We start from the raw sequence: 14569 nt of genomic DNA, 5'->3' as shown, positions 1-14569 counted from the left end.
CTGAAACTGGGTCAGGGGCAGCCTTTTGGCCAAGGAAGTAGGAAGGATTGTTACACCATCCAGCTTACGCCATCTGGCCTGGCCCTCACTGGACCAAGGGCAGCCCCAGGAGCAAACAGCAGTGAGTAAACAACAGGGTTGATGCCCTCTTCCAAAGGCCCACAGGCAGAGGGAAATGGAGGTGAGGAAGAGATTGTGGAGGTCTGGAACTGGCATCCTTATACTTAACACACTCTGGAGAGAAGACCTATGACTCAAACCTAGGAAAGACAGAGGCCAGAGTGCTGGGTTGGTGTCCATGGTCCCAGCTCTGCCTCACCTTGAGCCCCTCTCTCCCCATGCCTGGCCTTTTCGACAGGGTCCCTCTCACCCCCACCAAGCCCTTTACCCCACGCACACCACACTGGGACTCACACTCACAATGCCTGCCCCGGGGGAGAGCAGGCTTGTGGAACCTGCCATGGGACAGAGGAAGGCTTCTAATTGGCCAAGTGCCTGCAGGTGTCTGCCAATGAGAAGACTCACCAATAAGAAGAGTCACCAGAACCCTGAAGCCCAAATACAGAAAGTGAGAGGGGCAGTAGGGTGGGAACTCGGGTGATCACTGAAGGATGTGGAGAGGGAGGACAAGCCACAAGAAGCCATGCTGGGAGCCACCTGGAAAGCTCTGGTTCTAGGCAAGGCGCGAGAGCAGAGTCAGACCTCAGCACAGAAACTAGAGATTGCAACGAGCAGTGAGGTCTTCCAGCCGTAGACCATGTGGCGTCGCAGGGCAGCCCAAGAAAGCTGTCCTGCAGGGTGCAGGCTGGCCAACGACCAGGTGCCCTCGCACCACCCTGGCCAGGCCACCGAGGGCGTGTAGGAAAGGGGCTCCCTCGGAGCATTAGAATGTATGCGTGAAGGGTGCAGAGCTCGGAGCTCAGGCAGCCCTATGACGTCCCGGGATTGAATGAGTGTGCAAAGTACCAGCAGAGTGTGCATCATCCCCGAGCAAGCATGGTGCGCGGCTCAGTTTCTGGCGTCCCACCGCGGGCCCGCAGACAAGGCAGGAGGCAGGCTGTGCAGGCCGGTGGCCGTGTGGCAGGCAGCGCCTCTGCTGACCCCTGGCCCGGGCCTCGGGGCTCGACTGAGCAAGTGGCGACTAGGGACTCAGCCCCGCCCTGGGGGGCTTCAGGCTGCCCCCATCATGCTGCCGTCCAGGGCGAGGGGTCTGGACACGCAGGAGTCATAGGGGAACCTCCTGCGGAGACCGGGAAGTACAAGCTGAGTGTGCAAACGCAGGGCCGGACGGGCCACCACTGCTCCCACGAGGCGGAGGCGCAGGTGCTCCCCTCACGCCAGCGGCTCCCCGGCCTCCCCTCGCCGACAGGCTGTCCGGTTCTGTGGCTTCAATGCAGCCAGGCCGAGATCAGACTCACTGTCACACGGTGGTTCCCTTTAAAAAATTTAAGCGGGGGGCACAGTTTCTAACAGAGCTTGCACCTCTGTGTAAGATTTACTGCTCAGATGGAGAAGAATACACCATATCTAGCTGTGTTAGAGGACGGTTGATGGAAGTGAATGAAAACATTCTCCATAATCCATCTATTCTTCAAGAGAAGCCATCGACTGAAGGCTACATTGCGGTTGTATTGCCCAAATTTGAAGAAAGTAAAAGCATAACAGAAGGGTTACTGACACAGAAACAGTATGAAGAAGTCGTGGTGAAGCGCATTAATGCCACAACGGCTCCATCATGAGGATTGTAATGGGGTAATGAACAACGCGGCATGCTTATCCCTCCCTGGCCTGTGGCCTGAGCGATCCATGCACTAAAGAACCACCTACACATGTGAAGTGCTTCACCCCAAGCCATCCGCAGAGAAGCCTGACCTTAAAACTTAACCTAGTTTTCCTCCTTTATCTTTTATAACGAGTCTTGGTTCTTGTTTTGTCCTCAGCCTCCCAGATCTGCCCTATGTACTCACTCTGTTCTTGTGCTTTTCTAACAACTGGCAAGGAGAGGATGTTTTTCTGATTAAAAATAAAGCACTTTGAGAAAAAAAAAAAAAAAATAAAAAATAAAACAGCGACATCCGTCATTACCACGTCACCATCATTATTTCCAAATATTCATGGGGCGCTTATTATGTGCCAGGCACTGTTTGCTGTAAGCTCTTTGCTTGTCCTCAGTCATCCATCTCTCCCATCAACTCCGAGAAAAGGGGTGCTCTTTTCAATGCTGCTTTAAGACCTGGGGGGAAATGGATTTTCACTGGATGCAAAGCAAAGGCAGCCACCTGTCCCCATGAGTGAGCACGAGAGGTAAGGGCTTGGCCCGGGGTGAAAGGGGGCAGGCAGGGATACTCCCCCTTTAAGCCCTGTGTGATCTTGACCAGACACTCCCCTTTCTGTGCCTCAGTTTACTCATCTGTAATAGATGAGGCTGGCTTCGGGGAGCCTGCCTCTTACTGGCTCTATTCCCTCAGCTTTTGTCTGGATTGTTCTAGTTGACCACGTTTCAGGGAGGGCCGCTGCCAGCCCCACCCATCTTCTGGGCTGTCTTAAGCATTTGGATCCTAGGAAGTCTCTCTCTGTCTTTGTCTATCTCTCTCTCTCTCTCACTCACACACACACACACACACACAGAATCCCCAGGTCCTTCCCTCATCGCCCCTCCAACACTGGCAGCCTGTCCATTCCTGTTAGGAGTTGGGCCAGACAAGGCTTGACTCAGTAGGAGCCAGAGAAACCCCGTAGTCTGGGCAATCGCTATGCTGAGACTCTCCCCAACCCCAATTCCCTCTACCCTTACCTCACCGGCTCCCCACCCCTGGGCTCCAGGCCTAGAGAGCACTGGCCTGAGGTCGATCCTCCAACTGCCCCCCTTCTGCTCTCCCTAAACCACCTACACTGCTGGTCTCTGGGCCTCCTGCTCTACTGTCCCTCCCACCCCCGCCCCCCATACACACTCAGTGCTGGGCCCTGAGCCCTGGCCTTACCGACCCTCTCTCCTCGCCCCCCACCCAGTACCGTGCCGTACCCTATTATGCCCTCCCCTCTTACCCTTTGCTAACCAAAACTCATCTCCAGTTAAAATCGTTCCTTGGGCTTCAGGAAACAGCAATCACCCTCCCCCAAGGCCTCCTCAGCCCATCCTAGGGTCTTTGCTCCAGATTCCCAGCCCACCCCCACTCCACTCACCACATACCCCCCAACTCCCATGGCAACCCAAGGCCTGGAGGCAGGAAGGGCAACTAGAGATGGACACCTCCTACCCCAGTTATAGCTCTTGTGGAGAGCCAGGGATACTCCCCCGGCCACACCAGCGTGTCATCCAGAAATGTGAAAACAAAACCATTTAGAGTCATTCCACATCAGCCACTGAGCCCCCTGCCCCTCTCTGGCTCTGGGATCGGGATCCTGTTCAGCCTTTTGCCCACATTCCAACCTTTCTACATCTTTTCAGACCAACTTTTATCTTTTTTATTCCTCCCTGGATGCAGGCAGATGGGAATCTATATCCTGACTCTATCAATTACTCACTTGCTGTGCAACATTTGGGAAGTGACATAACATCTCTGAGCCTAGAATGGAAATGCTGATACCATCCTCAGAAATGTTTTGGTGAATGTGGGGAGTGAGTAATGAATGAGAAAGCACCCGGGTTGGATCTGCTATATCGTAGGGCTCAGAAATATTTGTTCCCCTCCCTTTCTCTTCTTCTTGGACGGAAGCCCTCCCTGACCCCACCCTCTTTCATCAGGCAGCCCGTGGAGCGCTCCTGCACCCTTTCCTTTGAGAAGACCTCCCAGACCCTCCCACCCTTTGGCCTCCAGTGGACTTGGGAGGGGCAAGAAGTGAGATGGGGATGGAGGAAATAAATTTGCCAAAGCTCTGCAAGGAGGGGAGGCGGCAGGAGACAGGCTGTAAAGTGAGAGGGTTGGTGTGTGTATTGGAGGAGTGGCTCCCACTCCGCCCACTGGCTGACCTCTTGGGTCAGGTCGCTTCCCTGGGGGGTGGGTGTGAGCCTGCAGCAGCTCGTGCTCCCTGATAATCAGTCTTGGCTCCTCCCCATCCACTGTCAGACTTTCTCTGAACCCCTGAACCTTCCCGGTGGGGGGCAGAGTCTGACCCTCAGGGGCTAAGTCACCCAGGCTCCTTTGGCCTTTGGCTCCTGGCTTGCTGAGGCTGAGAGAGCAAGTGGTGGGTGGTGCAAGGGGAGAGAAGTCAGGGTGTCTTCCCCCTCTCCCAGCAGGCCCTGGTTTTGGCAGTGCTGTGCTCCCCGCCTAAGGGCACGGCGCCCATCCGGCTGGCCCATTTCCCAGGGTAGGGACACTGGCTGTGTTCTAGTAAGAGCTCCCCCTCCCACCCCACCCCTTCAGGACCAGGGGTGGTGATGACTCCCCACGGTAGCTAGTCCCTGGAGCTGTGCCATCACCTAGACCTGCCCACACTCTCCATGGTTCCTTCATCACACTGTCTGCAATGAACCCTCAGGAAGCGCCATCTGCTTCCCACAAAGACCCAACTGATCCAAGCACCCAGTTCATCAATTCCCCACCACACCCCTCCCTGAACCAAACTGCAGCCCAGCTGGGAGATAAAGGGCCAAAACACTGAATTAAATTCCTGAGGAATCAACCCATCCTCCCCCATCCAGGAGAGGCTCCAGCTCTCGCTCAGGGTATCAAGAGTGGAGATGCAGGCCGGGTGCCAGGCGGGCCCCATCACCTTGACGTGTCTCTGCCTGGCTGCTCCCCTCAACCATGTTCTGGGCCCTGCAGAGAAGTCAGGGAAGAAAGGACAGACCCTGTTCCTTGTGGGAAACTCCTTGTCAGACTGGGAGCTCCATGTCTTCCCCATCTGACAAGGCGCTCCCTGAGTGCAGGGGCTGGTCTCACTCATTTGTTTTCTTATTATCCCCAGCATCTAGCTCAAACAGCAAACAACTCCTCAGTGCAAACCTTAGAGACACAGAAAAATGCAAAGCGTGACCACCCCCACCCCCATCTGGTAGAGAGAGTCTCTCTAAAAGGCCCACAACCCAATGCAGCTCATATGCTGTAGGTGGTCCAGAGCTGGTCCCTGGAGCACTTGTCCCTCTTGCCAACTCATACCTGTATACCCTTGGGCAAGTCCCTTTACCTTGGGGTGGCCAACTGGTCCCAGTTCTCTGGAGATTGTCCTGGGAAAGTGCCATCTCGAAGGACACTCCTTAATCCCAGGAAAAGCGGGACATTGTTCGCTCCACTTAACCTGCCCATGCCTCAGTTTCCCCCTATGTGCCAATAGCACTATCTGCCTCAGGAGGAAGGCTGTGACGTAGATGGAATGAGTTCACACAAATCCAGAACCTAGGAAGCACATGGCACAAAATAAGCTCTAGATGATTGACCTTCCTTGTCTGTGTTTCCCAGAAGCAGAACAGGGGGCAGGCAGGATTTGACTGTCAAGTAGCTGATTTGGGAAGTGGCTCCAAAGAGCACCAGTAAAGAAGTAAACCACAGGAAGTAAAGCCAGAGAGTTGGAGGATAGGAGAGGGCTGCTGGGCAGTCGGGCTCCACCTCACTGCAGAACTCTGGGTGGAGTGTGCCTCAGAGCTGCCCGTCCTGAGGGGCAAGGAATCGGAGGCATATGACCCTCACTCCCATTTCTCTCCTCTTGAGGGCTGTGCCTCCCCAGCACACGCGGCACAGAAGTCCACAGAGCACGCGGCAAAGGTAAGCACAGAGCGGCAAGGCACTATCGCCACGTATGTATTAACCACACTCACAATGTGCAGGAGACCCAGGAGCAGAGGAGACACCTGCCCAGATGTGGGGAACAGGGTCAGAGCAGGAGGAGGTATTTTCTGGGTGAGCTTTGAAGCACAAGTACAAGTTTTCCTGGCAAAACAGGGAGCAGGACTTGCACATGATGGGCTCACAATAAATATTTCAACGAACGCCAAATAAGTCAAGAAAGATTCAAGTGCTTGAATTAGTGGGCCCAATTAGATGGTGGGAAGGCGGGACGTCTGGTGGCTCAGTGGTTCAGCGTCTGCCTTTGGCTCAGGTCATGATCCCGAGGTCCTGGGATCGAGTCCCACATCAGGCTCCCCACAGGGAGGCTGCCTCTCTCTCTGTCTCTCATGAATAAATAAATCAAATTTTTTAAAAAAGATGGTGGAGAGGCATGGTCAGTCAGAGGAGGAGGTGATGCAGTCAGATGCCTATAGGCATCAGGAGAGGCTGGATCAAGGCACGGGGACCTGAGCGGGTCCCCCATTGACAGGTAAGGAGGAGGGAAGGTAGACCATGTGGAGGAACCTGAAGTGCAAGGCAGAGAAGCAGGAACGGGTAGGGCTAGAAAGGAATGCCAAAGAACGGGAAGGAGGGGGAAAGAAGGGGAAGGAGGATTTAGGGAAAGGAAGGAAGAAAGAGAAGGGGAGAACTGAATTTGAGGGAGGAGAGAAAGAGACACAAAGACATAGAAAGCCCAATCACAGGGGTAGAGGGAGAACCGCAGAGTCCTGCTCCACAGAGGTTCAAGGAAGAGAGTGAAAACAAGGTTGTATCAAGTTCTCAGGTGCTGAGTCTTGCCCAGAGTGGAGTCATGAGCCGTCGGAAAGGCTTCCCAGAGGAGGTGAGCCTTGAACCAGGAGCTGCTGTGAGCCCAAGAACAGGAGTTTCATGGAAAGAAGGCTGCAGGGGCCCTGAGACTGAGAGGGAGCAGAGAGCAAGGCACCTCCAGCAAGCCAGAAGGAGGGCGGGTTCCAGTGGTTATTACCGGAGCTGCACAAATATTGTTGTTTTGACTGGTAGTGGGATTGGTTTATTTTTCCCCAGGAACCACAAGTGTGATGCACAGGTTCATTTTAGAACATGACACCACCGGAAGAGCAACAATCTTTGGCCTTGCCTTTCCCGCTTCTGGTGAGAGGCACACATGTGCACACACACTTGCATACGCGTGCACACACACACACACACACATACACGAGTCATAAAAAATAACCCAAACCACAAATGTTTAATCCACCAACGCCAAGTATCCGCTGGAAATATCTCAGTTGTCGCAATGGTAAGAGTGTTCCACTTTTTTTTTATATGCAAAGCACTTGCAACAGTGCCTAGAATATAAAAAGCCCCACAAACATCTTCACTATTTTTGGGAGGCTGGATAGCTCAGCGGCTAAAAGCATGGACATGCAGCCATATCGTCTGAGTTCAGAGCTCAACGCCACTACTCACCAGCTGTGTGACAGTGGACAAGTTGCTTAACCTCTCGATTTGTTCATCTAATGTGGAGATAATTAATACTACCTCACTCGAAGGGTTATTAGAGATGTGTTAATACATATCATGAGCTTAGAAAATGGCCTAGCTCAGAGTCAGTGTCATCATCACCATCACCTCTTGTCCATGACATGCCCAAACTCCCTGAAGCCTATACCACAGACTCCCAGCCCTCTTACCCCCCGCCCCCCACCAACCATATCCTGGCTAGTAGGGCCCCAGGACCAGGAGGGACAGAGAGAATGCGTGATCCCATGCATTCAACAGGAAAAGTCAGATGTCCAGAAGCCTTGATTCCGAGATACTGCAAACCTCCGCCTTCCACCCGAAAACTACCTAACGACATCCAGGGCCTGACACCACAGCTACGCCCCTCTCCACCCATCCCCTGCAGCAGCTTCCTAGGAAGAGGGCAGAGCCATTTCCCGTCTGGCAGAGACTCTGCCTGTAGCAGCCAAGCTAGGTTCCAGGGTCGGGATGGCAGACAAACTAAAGCTTGGATCTGGTCGGGTTAAATCTCTCTTGGTGGCAGGGTTTGTCTGGGGAGAGAGGAGGTGAGGGCCAGTGGGTGCTGGTTCCAGGCTTGGCTTGGAGCAGTAGCTGTCAGACTCGACTGTGCATCCTATCCCCTAGAGGGCTGTGCAAACACAGGGTGCTGTCCCGATCCCCGGAGTATGTGATTTCTAGGACAATTTGCTTTTCATACAAGTCCTTATGTGGAAGCTAAGCGACTGGTCCAGTGAGTTCACTTTAAGAACTGCTGGGTTAGGAGCTTGAGCCTAGATGGGATGGCCCTTTGTCTGAATCCCAGTACTACTCCTAGGAGCTGTGTGACCTTATTCGGGTCACTTAACTTCCTGGCCTCAGTCTTCTCACTTCGAACACCAGGACCCTAATACCTGTCCTCAGGATGACTATGAGGATTCCAGAAGTACATGGAGGCACGTGGCCAGCACAGTGCCTGGCTCCCAGTGGATAGACGCTGTGACTGTTGTCATTATCCCTCCAGCGTCTGGGACTGGTGGTTTTCCTCTAGCATCCACTCTTGCCCAATAATGCACCACTAATTATTAGATAGGCACATGGCTGCCCAGAATAAAGACTTTATTTCTCAAGTTCCCTTGAGGCAGTGTGGCCTTACGATAAGAACTAAGAGTTGTATACTAGATGGGATGTTGTTTTGCTACTGAAGGAGAGATGGAGAACTAATGGAGAAATGCATTTATTTTTCATATAAAGGTCTAGTAGGTGGTCTATGGCCCTTCTACATTGTTGCTCTATCATTCTCAATATAAGACCTTCATCTCATCATATAACGTGGCTGCTCCAGCTCCTGCCATCACATCCACACCCCAGCCAGTGGGAAGGAAAGAAAGGAAATAGAAAGGTCATACCTGTTCCCTATCAGGTCGCAACTAGTAGGGGTAAATATCATTTCTACTCATATCACATTGTTTGGAAGTCAGTCACATGACCACATTTAACTACAGGAGGCTGGGAAATGTGCTTTTCAGCCAATCAGCTATACAACCAGTTAGAAATGCCATTACAATGTCAGAAGGGGTGAATGGCCATGGTGTTGGCAACAGCATAGAGTGTGCCCAGCCTCTAGGAATTGTCCTTAAAGGAAGGGAGTATCTCCTTTTTCAGCCCTTACTTCTTGCTGTTGGAATATTCCTGATGTGATGGTAGAAGCTTTAACGGCCCCTGTGGACCACGGGGTGAAAGCTGTGCTCAGGAAGTAGACCAACGACGGAGGAGGGCTGCATCCCTACCCATAGTGGCGCTGTCATACCAGCCCTGAGCTGCTTCCCTCTGTGTTTGGTTTACACGAGAGAGAAATATGTATTTACCTCACTTAGCCCACTGCTATTTGGGATTTTCTGTTCCTGGCAGCTAAACTCAACTGATGGTCTTCTTCCCGGCTAACTGAACTGCTCTTCTGCTAGCACTCCAGCTCAGCTTCCCCAAATTGTCAGTTGTCACATGTTCTGGGAAATGGGAGGGAAGGGGGGACTCATGGGACATTCTGATGTTTTACTCAGATTTCAGCAGTGCACCCCTGGCCCTGGGTTGCTTGCCATCGTAGACTGAAAACCCGCCCTGAGTCTTCATCTTTCCCTGGGTCTTTCCCTTTTGTGGGCTGACTCTGCCATGCTTTCCCACGCTCTGTGTGGGCTTGGTCATGTGACTTGCTTTGGCCGATGGGGTATTAGCAAATGAGATGCCCTCAAAGGCTCAAAGGGTGCTGCTGAGTTTGAGCTTCTCTCTCTAAGTCTCTCTCTCTCTCTCATTGTATGTCTGGCTCTGTCTGCCACAGCCACGAGAACATTTCTAGGCTAACTTGCTGGAGGAAGAGAGGCGATGGAACTGGGCGTTTCATCTCAGAAGCTAGAACCAAGGCTCAGAGAACCTGAACTGCCCCCGGGGCACCTCTAGTATAAAACGGAGGAAGGAAAGAAATGCCAGCATCCTCAACACCTGCTATGAGCCTGGACTCATCAATTCATTTCAGCGAAGTGGTAATGCCAGGGGTTCCATCCGGTCAGACTTCTGTCCAGCCTCCTGCCTGGCATTAGAGCCTTGGGTGTCCACAGTACCCCAGAGTGCCCCCAGAGACAGCCCCTGACCCTGCTTCCCCTCACCCATTCCAGTGCAGAATCAGACGCCAAAGTGTTTCTCTGTGAAGACAGACCTCTAGGTTGTTGAGTCCAGGTGTGTCGGTCAGCTCATGTGACTATGACAAAAGACCGTAGACTGCATGACTTACATACAACAAATTTATGTCTCACAGGTCTGGAGGCTGGGAAGTCTGACATCAGGTTGCCAGTGCATGGTGAGTCCCTGCTCCTGGTTCATAGATACATCTTCTCGCTGTGTCCTCACATGGTGGATGGGGACGGGGAGCTTTCTCAGGCCTCCTCTGTAAGGGCATTAATCCCATGCACATGACATCTACCCTCATGGCCAACGCACCTCCCAAAGCCTTGACCTCCTGATTCCATCACGTTGGGGGGTAGGGTTTCAAGATATGAATTTTGAGGGAAACAGAACAGTCAGCCCTTAGCTTCAGCTAAGAAGGTGTCTTCTAGCCTCATCTTACTTGTCCCTCTTAGCACGTTGACATGTGGCTATGCTCTACTGGATTTCTTCCTGCCCACCTGGCCACGTTTTTCAGGTATAGCAGAATAGTCTGTCTGTCTTTATTTTTGCCCTTCAGTTATACTTTCTTCTTTTCCTTCCTTCCTCCTTCCTTTCCCTTCTCTCCATCCCTCTTTCTGTCCTTCCTTCCTTCTTTCCTGCCTTTTCTCCTTCCTTCCTTTCTGAAATGGAAGACAACTGACCTTCTTTGTCAGAGAAAGGATCACTTCTGGGGAACACTTACTACTCAAAAGTAGGACAATCACATATCCATTGTTCTGAGCTTAGGGGAGTGTGTGGACAATTTGTGAAATCCTTAGAGATATTCAGAGAGAGGAATGTGCTATACCAGTTACAATAGTGACCTAGCCATGAGATCTGTGGGTAGATGAGACTACAGGGTTCCAGTCCTCTCTCACCCCATGCTTAACCTCAGAACTTAGCCTTTTGGGACTGAGTAGACCCCTGAGAGCATTGTCAGCTGCAGAAAACAGAGTTCCAGAGGGAAATACTGGAGTAAGGCCCTGCAAGTAGGCCCCGTGGAGCCTGGAAACTTTAACTGGAGTCCTATGTGCCATCCCAGAACTCATGGCCAGCACTATTTTCTGTAAATGTTGGTTTTTCCCAAGGTTCATCCTGAGGCCATCTTTTTTCTCATTTCATATTTTCCCCCTAGGCCATCAAGTGCCTGCCAAGATTTCAACAACCAACCACAGCTTGACCTTTCTCAAATTTTCATCTCTAAACCAGTTTTCTCCTTTGAGCTCCTGAAGCTAAGCAGTTGAGATCATCACCTTCCAATCATCTCTTGGTTCAAGATGGCCACTTGACCTCCAACCACGTTGTCCATATTCACTAAGGAAGGAAGAAAGAGAGGAGAGATGCTCCACACTCCCCACCACTTTCAAGGAGATTTCTTAAAGATCCAGGAATACATTTGCTTATATTTCATAGGCTAGAAGTTAGTGACAAAATCATATCTCACTACAAGGTAAGTTGGGAGATACAGTCTTTTAGCTAGACAACCAAGTGTCCAGGGCACCGCTGGTCTGGTCTCTACCTACCACATCAGCCTTGTTTTCTGTCACTGTCATGTTCAGCCTTCCTTCCTCTGCAATGGTCACACTGACCTTCTCTTGGTTCCTCAGATAACCCTGGTTCTCTGCCAGCTGGCGTCTTTTGTATAAATCATTTCCTCTGCCTAGAACGCCATGCAGGCTCTCCCCTCGCTCCATCCCACATGCTCAACTCCTTACCCATCACTGCCATCTCCTCAGAGGCCTTACCAGAAGGAAGGCAGGACCCCACTTGAGACCTCACATCTCCCTGAAACTTTCTTCCACAGCACACACCATACAAGTATATAATTACATATTTATTTTGTGTTTATTTCAATTCAATTCAACTCAACTCAACAGATATTTATGGAGTCCTTATTGTATGTCAGATACTCTTCTGCAGCATCTCCTCCAGGTCCCAGTCACTAGCCCTCACAGGCTCTCTTTCTGATAATTTCTCTATATCTGCCATTTGCCCGTGAGGGACTGGGACCAGACCAGCCAGTAGACTTAGATAAATCATGAGTTGAGACAGTGAAGACTATAGTCTATCCTTTCCAGGGTCTGAACCACCTGGTGGCAGCTAGGGCCATAGACAGGGGTGGAGAGCTGGGTTCTTGGAGCCTGAGTGCTGGATTAGCTCTGCTGCCCATGGAACATGAGACCCTGGGCCAGTCACTGCTCCTCTGGACATCAGTGTCCTCATTCATAAAAGGAGTAAGTTTCCCAGACTGGATGAATGTTCTCTGAAGAAATGGCCAAGACTTTTCTGAAAGAAAAAAAAAATCTATGTTGGGCTTTGGGTTTCATTCATTCGCCATTCATTCATACTCATTGACACATATTTATCGAGTGTCTCCTCTGTAACAGGCATGGTTCTGGAGCTGAGGAGTCACAAGGGACCCAGACAACAACAAAAATGGGGTCAAGGGTGCGAGCATGTCAACTGGCAATCCCAGTTCTGTGTAGAAAGGAGATTTCCACCTACAATCTTATGTTGGCAAGAACTGCAATGATCTGTATTTCATTATAACTCAATCTCTATTTAGTGCCTCCTCAAATGGGGTTAAAAGAGAGTATATTGGGCAGCCCTGGTGGCCCAGTGGTTTAGTGCCACCTTCAGCCCAGGGCGTGATCCTGGAGACCCAGAATCGAGTCCCATGTCGGGCTCCCTGCATGGAGCCTGCTTCTCCCTCTGCCTGTGTCTCTGCCTCTCTCTCTCTGTGCCTCTCATGAATAAATAAATAAAATCTTTAAAAAAAATAAATGAATAAATAAATAAAATCTTTTAAAAAATAAAATAAAATAAAATAAAATAAAATAAAATAAAATGGAGCATATTCATTCTCTATTGCTCCTGCCTTCTCTTCTTTCATCAACTCCTTTCACTCTCTCCTCCTTTATTCTAACCCAAGAGAAATATTTTTCAAGCTAAGGACAGGACAGGGGGCCAGAGCAGTCTAGTTACTATGGTTGTATGACAAAATACCCCCAAAATTTAGCAGCTTAAAATGGTCACATTTATTTTGCTCACAAAGCTGCAATTCAGGCCGACCCTGGGGAGACAACTCTGCTCTACTCCACATCAGTGAGGGTGGCTTGAAGGCTAGGTGGATCATCTACAGAGTCCCTGGCTCACTGTTTTCTGGAATGGGATGTTGACTGTTGGCTGAGACCTAGCACACCAACATGTGACCTAGGCTTGCTCACAACATGTTGGCTGCTGGGCAGGGGTGAGGACTGAGAGTGGGACAAAGGCTGTACTGCCCCATGGGACCTCACCTGGGGAGCCACATGTGACACTTGCATTGCCTTCTGTCCGTGCAGGCAGTCACAAACTCCCACCCAGTTTCAGTGGGATGAGGAAGTAGACTCCACCTCTTCTGGAAGAGCATGTGGGGAAGAAATAGGGCTGTGACCATTTTTTGGAAAATAAAATCTACCATGCAAGTGGAGAGGAGACCTCTTTACATTTTTCTCTCCACCATTTTGTTTATGGTGGTAAAACACGCATAACATAAAACTTTCCACCTTAACCACTCTGAAGTGTACAACACAGTGGTATTGAATACATTCACATTGTAGTGCAACCATCCCCACCATGCATCGTCTTAGCTCTTTTCATCTTGTAAATCTGATACTCTGTACCCATTAGACAATAATTTCCCATTCTCTCCTCACCCCAGCCCTGATAGTCATCATTCTACTTTTTGTCTCTATGATCTGACTACTCTAAACTTCTCATCTAATTGGCATCATACAGTATTTTTTGTGTGAGAGTGGTTTATTTTACTTAGCTTCTTCAAGATTCAACCATGTTACAGTATATTGCATAATTTCCTTCCTTTTTAAGGCTGACTGATATACCATTGTGAGGAGAGGCCACATTTTGCTCATTCATTCATCCATTAATGGACACTTGGGTTGCTTCCACGTTGTGGCTACTGTGAATAATGCTGTTATGAACACAAGTATACAGATACCAATTGGAGATATTGCTTTCAGTTCTTTTGGGTAGATACCCAGGAGTGAAATTGCTATTTCCAGTAATTCTATTTATAATTTTTGGAATAACTATAGTACTATTTTCCACAGCTTCTACACCACTTTATACTCCTATCAACAGTGCACAAGGGTTCCAATTTCTCTACAGCCTCACCAATACTTGTATTCTGTTTGTTTGGTTTTTTATTTAGGCCATCCTAATTGGTGTGTGGTGCTATCTCATTGTAGTGTAGGTTTGCATTTCCCTAATGATTCTAAAAATTAGTGATTTTGAGCATCTTTTTTTTTTTTTTAATGTTTCTCCTAGGGCAGCCCCGGTGCACAGCAGTTTGGTGCCGCCTGCAGCCTAGGGCGTGATCCTGGAGACCCTGGATCGAGTCCCACATCGGGCTCCCTGCATGGAGCCTGCTTCTCCCTCTGCCTGTGTCTCTGCCTCTCTCTCACTCTCTCTGCGTCTCTATGAATAAATAAATAAAAAATCTTAAAAAAAATCTTATAAAAAATAAATAAATAAATAAATAAATAAATAAATAAATAAATAAATATTTCTCCTAATTTTTTTATTCCTACATCCTTGTAGTTTCCCTAAGGGCTTCGGGTTTAGAC

At 50.0% G+C, this 14569-nt stretch overlaps 2 long non-coding RNA genes across 2 annotated transcripts in view; one reads left to right on the top strand and one right to left on the bottom strand.

Annotated features, from left to right (window-relative positions):
* Positions 1-2109: 2109 nt before the first annotated feature.
* LOC118350463 (uncharacterized) lies at positions 2110-14502 on the top strand. The gene is made up of 6 exons (XR_004804313.2): positions 2110-2304; positions 5649-5702; positions 9580-9781; positions 10054-10095; positions 11077-11391; positions 14271-14502. It is a non-coding gene; the product is annotated as an uncharacterized LOC118350463 (long non-coding RNA).
* The window catches only part of LOC112641537 (uncharacterized), a 38632-nt gene continuing 35830 nt past the window's right edge, over positions 11768-14569 (bottom strand). The window contains exons 6-7 of the long non-coding RNA XR_003124688.3: positions 13241-13341; positions 11768-12227 (exon numbers count right to left, since the gene is read on the bottom strand). This is a non-coding gene — a long non-coding RNA (uncharacterized LOC112641537). The remainder of the gene's footprint in view (positions 12228-13240; positions 13342-14569) is intronic.

Source organism: Canis lupus, chromosome 12 (genome assembly GCF_003254725.2).
Source record: "Canis lupus dingo isolate Sandy chromosome 12, ASM325472v2, whole genome shotgun sequence".
Taxonomy (NCBI): Eukaryota; Metazoa; Chordata; class Mammalia; order Carnivora; family Canidae; genus Canis; species Canis lupus.
Note: the sequence above shows the minus strand (reverse complement) of the source record. Positions and strands in the feature narration are given on the sequence as shown.